This window comes from Aethalodelphis obliquidens, unplaced genomic scaffold (genome assembly GCF_003676395.1).
Source record: "Aethalodelphis obliquidens isolate GAN/ISIS:26980383/991018 unplaced genomic scaffold, ASM367639v1 scaffold13, whole genome shotgun sequence".
Taxonomy (NCBI): Eukaryota; Metazoa; Chordata; class Mammalia; order Artiodactyla; family Delphinidae; genus Aethalodelphis; species Aethalodelphis obliquidens.
In genome coordinates, this window is record NW_020837957.1 from 29404274 (window position 1) to 29411306 (window position 7033).

General features: G+C 45.9%; 1 pseudogene; it reads left to right on the forward strand.

Annotated features, from left to right (window-relative positions):
- Nucleotides 1-1834: 1834 nt before the first annotated feature.
- On the forward strand, nt 1835-6167 carry LOC113624285 (poly(rC)-binding protein 1-like; annotated as a pseudogene).
- Nucleotides 6168-7033: the final 866 nt, after the last annotated feature.

Sequence of the window (7033 nt, forward strand, 5' to 3'; positions counted from 1 at the left end):
TCTGCAGAACTGCAGCTCAGTTGATTTGGCAGTTCCAGAAAATGAGTGTGCAGGCTCTTGGTTGGAATGTCATTGTTGTAGCCATCACAAAATATTTATCAGTGTATTTATCACCATTGGCTGCAAGAAACTAGGCCACGCTAATCAGGATGGGTTCGGTTCTCTGAGATGCCATAAGAGGTATCTCAGGGGTAAACAGCTGACATGGCCTGCACCCAAATCCCCCTGGGTCTTTGTTAACCAAAGGAGCACAAGTTCTGTCCCGTCAGGAGCTCCTGGAGGCCTGACTAGACTAGACATGGATCTGATCCAGGCTTCAGCCCCCAGCAGAGCCTGTGTCCTCCACCCAGAAGTCCATCAGTGGACTTGGGGCCCCAAGGCTTCCATGATTTCAAAATCAGCACCCCTTGCTGCCCCGGGTTTGGGGCTACAAAGGTCCAAACAACAGTCCAGGAGCACGCAGGCATAACTTTCCCAGTGGCCTCTCTTCTCAGGAGACTGTCTCTTTCAGAGCCAACTCCGAGCTTTGTAGGCTCTGGGCAACAGAAGGTTACTGGAGGATTATCAAAGGATTAGGGGGCTTTGCTGAGTGAGCATGTATGGGTACTTTCTGCCAGAGTGATTTTTCTGAAACAGATCTGATCATGCCACCCCTCTATGGCTCTGTGTCTCCTGCAGCTGTATTTGGAAAAGTGTTGCCCAACCATACTCTGCATCAAACTCACCCAACCGATGGAGTAGTTATTAAAATGCAGATTCCTGAGTCTACTCCCTCATTGGTTGAATCTGAATTTCTGTGTGCAGCTTTCAGGAAGCACAGTTAAAACAAGCTCCCCACTAAAGTCGGAGAACCAAAGTATATTACAGGATAAAGTCCAAACTGCTTAGCCTGGAGGACAAGGCCCACCAGGATGTTGCTATGCCTGTCTCTATCTTCTCACCCCTCCTGGAAGCACTTACCTACCCTGCACCCCCAGTGGTGCACCTCATAGAATTAGGGTCCCCCTCTCACCCCCATGATGTTCCTACTACTTAGAACACCCTCCTTCCCAGCCCCACTTCCCTTCCCCTCGTTACTCCTTAATTCTTAACAATTAGCTCAGCCATTGTCTTCTCTGGATTAGACATGCCTCCTCTAGGTACCTCTTAGTGGTGCCCACACTGACTCATAACCGTTTGGTACTTGTCTTTCTTCCCATTGGACTATGAGCTCCATGAGATGGGGCCGTGTCTTGTCCTGGTTTCCAAGCGTGTGTTATGTTCCCTGGCCCTTAGTAGAGGCTCAGAAACAGTTGGGAATAAATCAAGTTTTCAAGTTAGAGGCACCAAAGCCTTGGGTCTATTTGGGTTGAGTACATCTTCTTAACAAAACTCAAATATTGGCGGTGGTGATTGTTTTTAAATTCTAATCTCTCAAAGACAACGATGGGAATAATAAAGAAGTAATAAACTTAGGCTATGAGACGAATTATGTACACTTTACTGGAGACTGTTAGGCATTATATGTGCAACAAATTTCAAATGGAGGTACAATCATGGTGTGGCCCTGTCCTAACTGTACAAAATCACACTCAGGGGGCCGGAGTTAGATGGCGGGGGTGTTGGACGGGTGGGCCACTGCTGGGAGTTGAGGAACCCAGGGCTGAAGCTAAGATAGGGGGTCAGGACCTCCAAGGAGAAAGGAGTCAGAGGTCTGGGTCAGCACTGGCAGGTGTCCTGAGGGTGGTTGCTTCCAGCATTAAGTAACCTTACCAAATCCTGAAGATAGCAGTTTGCAGAGGCACAAACACCACTATCATCGAGAGTCAGGAGCTGGGTAAAAAGTGGGCCAAGAATGGTGAAGAGTTTGGAAAAGGCAGGCCAGCACTTCTCTCCAGGAGCCCTTGGGATAGCACGCCAGGCCTCCATGATGGGGTTTTATAACAAAGGCCTTGTTTTGGGCAGTCAGCTGAAGGTAGCTGTGGGCCCTGGGCACATGTTCATGGGAACATGACATCTAGGGGAGGATGGGCATCTGGACAGGATGGCCAGGAACCCCTGATAAAATTCTTACCAGCCTCCCCCCTCTTTCTCCCTTTAAAAATAAACAGCAGAAATTTATTTCTCACAGTTCTGGAGTCTGGAACTCTGAGGTCAGGGTGTCAGCACAGGAGAGTTCTGGTGAGGATGCTTTTCTGGGTCACAGACTCCTGACTTCTCACTGTATCTTCATGTGGCCAAGAGCAGAGAAAGGAAGCAAGCCTCCTTGTTCTGTCTCTGCCTCTGGCACTGACCACGGCTTTTGTGGTTTTGGAGAAGGCCACCATCCCTCTTCCTGCTCTGGCCAACCGTAAATGGTGACATTTTCATCAACTGCCCTGTCCCCCCAGTGAAGTCATCTCATGCAATGGTGAGCCTCTGAGTCTGCATGTTTGAAACTTCAGTAACACTCTGAAAGCTGTGGGCCGCTTTACAGCAGGTGTCTCTGATACAAGATGCAGGTCCCTAAACACTGCTGCCTGTTTCACCTCTGCACACTTTTTTTTTCAACCTTGGCTTGACAGGAAGCTCCTGTTTGGCCTCCCTGGATTAACTGAGTCTCTTCCCAGAGCCCCGGGGAGTGTCAGCACTGGAGTGTTTATTCCAAATGTCTCACCACTCATCCTTCTTTAGCTTTCTTAAATCCTTTTGTCTTTTTATTTCCAGTTTGGCCAGTACCTGCCATTCTTTTCACCTCATCAAAAGGTTGAATGAAACAATGTTTGTTCACCAGATTTCCCATGGAACCATGCTTCTGGGGAGTATCAGAGAGGCAAATTGTTTCTGTGTTCTCCAGCCTCTGTCCTGGGCCTTGGTCCTCCCAGCTTGGCTGTGTGCATGACCTTGGGCGTGTGCCTGCCTCCAGGTGGCCACCCTCACCCCCCAGTCCCCTGTACTCTGTTTCATCATCATTTCAACCCCTTCTCCATCCAACCTTGCTGTTCCAATCCCAGAGTTTGTTTCTCCTAGTGTTTTAAGCTCTGCAGTGCCCTTTGTTGGTCATTGTAGATGTACTGTGCTTTTGAGAAGAGGGTCTGACAAGTATATACATGCAATTTTGGGCCTTTGCTTGATACTGGTCTGTTGCTCTGGTACTTTTTTTAATTAAAAGGGAGGGAGGTATGAACGTGGGCTGAAGACAGGACTGGGGTCATCAAGACTTGAGCCTGATCTATCTCTGACATTGAGTTTCCCTCTGGCCTTGGGTGAGTTCCTTAAATTTTGAATGAAGACTCTAATGAAGGGTCCAGGAGTGTCTTGGGGACATGCTAAATATTGTTGAAAACACTAATTATTGAAAATATCTTCTCAACGGCACAGCTGTATCCACTGGCAAATGCCAAATTTCTTTTTGCAAGTCCAGGGTCAGATACCCTAGCTTCCCTCTGCTTGAGCACCGTCAGATAGCTGTCTCATTTTTCATCAAAATAGGAATAGCAGGCATGGGCATTCACTAATTGTAGCTATTAAAAAAAAAACAAACTCCTGAGCAAATTCAAGTAGAATGTGATTGTGAAAGCCAAGGCCTGTTGCCAAAGAAAGGTGTGTGTGTGTGTGTGTGTGTGTGTGTGTGTGTGTGTGTGTGCGTGCGCGCGCGCGCTCTGGGCTACCCGCTATGTTATGTAATATCTGATCCTTGACCCCTGGATGTTATCCAGTGAGTAGCTGGTTGGATCTGGGGTCTAACATGCCTTGGGAGCTGTTCATAGCCTTGCTGGGAACTAGATGACTATGGCGTTTCAATCCTGCTTGATAAACAGTCTCTTCCCCTGGTCCATCTGACACAGCCCGGCTGGTTTGCAGGGCCGGCAATCGCCTACTGTGTCTCTAGAGAAAGGCTCTGAATGGTCAGCGAGGAGCTGCCACAGAGCTCTTGGCAGCCCGTCCCAGGTTTGCAGGAAGGGTTTTGGGGAATTTTGAGGACATCTATTCTTCTATGCAGGGATTTACAGGCTTTCTCTGTTAAGGAACTTTAACATTCTAAGCAGCTGCTTGAGTTTTTTGGAGGGAACGTATGTATTACTTCCACTCTAAGCCAGGCTCTTCCCTTGGGGCTGGGCCAAGGCCTGTTGCTGCCAGTGCGCAGGGCCTAGGGGACCGCTACAGCATTGGATTTGTCTAGAACAGCCTATTTTTAGCTGTTGGGTGAATCAAAATGATATTTGTATCACACCACCTAAGTCAACCAAGCTAGGCTGCTGTAATGTAACCAAGATACAGACTAATTTGAGGCACCTAATGGTAGGGGGCAGTGGGCTGCACTGCTAGACAGCTCTGCTCCACACACACACTCAGGGCCCAGAGTCTTTCCATCTTGTGGCTCTGCCATCCTGAATCCTTAAGCTTGTTTCCATGGTTACCACAAAAGCAAGTTCCAGTCAGCAGAGTTGGGGAAAGAGCATGGAGGGGCCCTCCTGGTCCGATGTCACACCTGTCACTTCCACTCCATTCTGCTAAAGAGAGCATAGTGACCAGGCCACATGTGCCACAAGGCTTGAGTAATGCTGTCTCTACCTGGGCAACTTGGCACCAAGTCACCGCTCTGTTATTGTGGAAGAAGAAGTGAATGGATGTAGTGCATAGCTAGCAGCCTCCCCATAGCCTATTCTTTTAAATCATTAAGATACTTTACGAGTTCTGTGTTCAAAGCCTGCCCTCGGGGCTGGATTCATGGGTGGGAGGCCTGTGCGCTTGTGCTTGGTTTAATGCCCGGCTATTGCCATTTGAAATTCTAAATAATTTTTTAATAAGCTTTCATTTTTCACTGGGCCCGCAAAATTATGTAGCCAGTTCTGCCTGCCATTTCCCAAATTAGCATTTTCATTCTACCCTATTCAATATTAACTGAAAATCCATTTTATAGTAAGACAATCACGAAAGATCACAGGAGAAATGGGATGCAAAGGTGAGTAAGGTTCAATATCTGGCATCTTCCAATTCAGCAGAGGGGTGAGAGAAGTGGAGCAGTTATCATTCAGAAGAGTCCTCCACACGCTGCTGTGAATATTCCTGGGGTGGCCTCTGATGGTGGTGGTGTTGTCAGGGGGTAGCGGGTGCTGGTGTCATATATTAGCTCTGGATACGATAGTTTTTAAATGAATTGTTTCCAGCCTACAACAAATAGAGAGAGTAATCTTACAACTATCTATGTATCCACCCCTTAGTTTTGTCAACTCTTAATATGTTACCATGCTTGCTTCAGATATTTTTAAGAAATTTGAAAATTACACATATAGTTGAGGCTCCTTTGTGTCTCTTCCTGAATCTCATTCCCCTCCCTCCCACCTAGCAGCGATCATGTCCTAAACTTGGTGTTCATATTCCTCAAGCATAGCATTTTTCACTGCTTATATATGTATCTATAAATAATTTTTAGTACTTTCACATGTTTTAAATTTTATAAAAATAGCAGCATACCCTATTCATTCATTAATTCAACAAATACTTACTGAGTAGCTACTATGGCCAGACACTGTTTTCGGCACTGGGGGTGGGGGAAATGCTGGCCAAGTCCACCGAGCAGGCCGTCACCATTGCTGGTGTGCTGCAGTCTGTCACCGGGTGTACCAAGCAGATCTGCCTAGGCATGCTGGAGATGCTCTCCCAGTCCCCAGAATGGAGAGTCAAGACCATTTTGTACCAGCCCATGCCAGATAGCTCTCTAGTCATCTGTGAGGGTGGCCAAGTTTGGTGCAGAGATGCTGCAGGCTACCCCACACCATCTATGACCTGAAGGGACCACCTCTAAATGCCTACTCAATCCAAGGACAACACACCATTTCTCCACTCCATCTGGCTAAGCTGAACCCGGTGGCAAGACAACATTCTCCCTTTGCCGTGATGCACGGTGAGACTGGATTTACCAGAATTGACTCCAGCCTTCCAGAGATCAAGGCTATTGGGCAAGTTTGGATGCATTTAGTCAAACTACCCATGAACTCACCATTCCAAATAGCTTAATTGGCTGCATAGTCAGGCACCAAGGCACCAACATTAATGACATCTGCCAGATGTCCAGGGCCTAGATCAGAACTGCCAACCCAGTGGAAGGCTCTCCTGGAAGGTAGATTACTGTCACTGGTTCTGTTGCCAGTATTAGTCTGGCCTGGAATCTAATCAATGCCAGGCTATCCTCTGAGAAGGCATGAGGTGCAGCTAGAATGGTGTAGGTTCACTCATAACCCCTTTATGCTGTATTCTCACAATCCAGCTGTGTAATTTCTGGCCAGTGATTTCCAGGTTTTAAATTATTTCTAAGTGTTCAGTTTCTACACAACTTTATCTTCCCCAGGAATTTAAAAATCACATTCTCTGTTCAGTTGTTAATGCTGGGATTCATATTTAGCTTATTTTATCAGCTTTTCTCTGTTTTTAGTTTTTTTTTTTGGTTTTTTGGATCATGGATTTTATTTATGTTTGTTGATAAGAAAGGTAAGAGCAGAATGTTAAATTCAGTTTAGTTCTGTAATGTCAAGAATTAAAAATAAAAAACGGTTTGGTTAGTAACAACCAGAAAAAGTAAGAGACTAAACAAAAATTCCTGCCCTCATGGAGTTTGTATTCTAGAGGAGCAGAGAGACAATAAGCAAGAAGAGAAAGTAAAAACATATAGAATGTTTGATAGTGATAATTGCTAAGGATATAAGAAAAAGCAGAGAAGGGGGTATGATGTCAGGATGGGGATGGGCAGTTGAACTTTTAGACTGAGTAGCCAGGAAGGCCTTGCTTTTTCTATCCTGCTGCCATTAGATATTTTTTCTAACCATTAAGTTTTGAGATTTATCAATTTTGAAATACATACTTTTAATTAGTTCCTTTCCACTGCTTCAGGACATCAATAGCATGAATTGGACATAATTCATTTATCAATTCTTTGGTTGATTAATATCCAGATTGATTTTTGATATTCTGCTCTTAGAAACAAGGCTACAAAGAGTACACCTGACCGTGTCTCCACATGCACTAATACAGAATAGGCCTAGGAGGAGACTGTTGGGCCAGTGGACATGCGTGT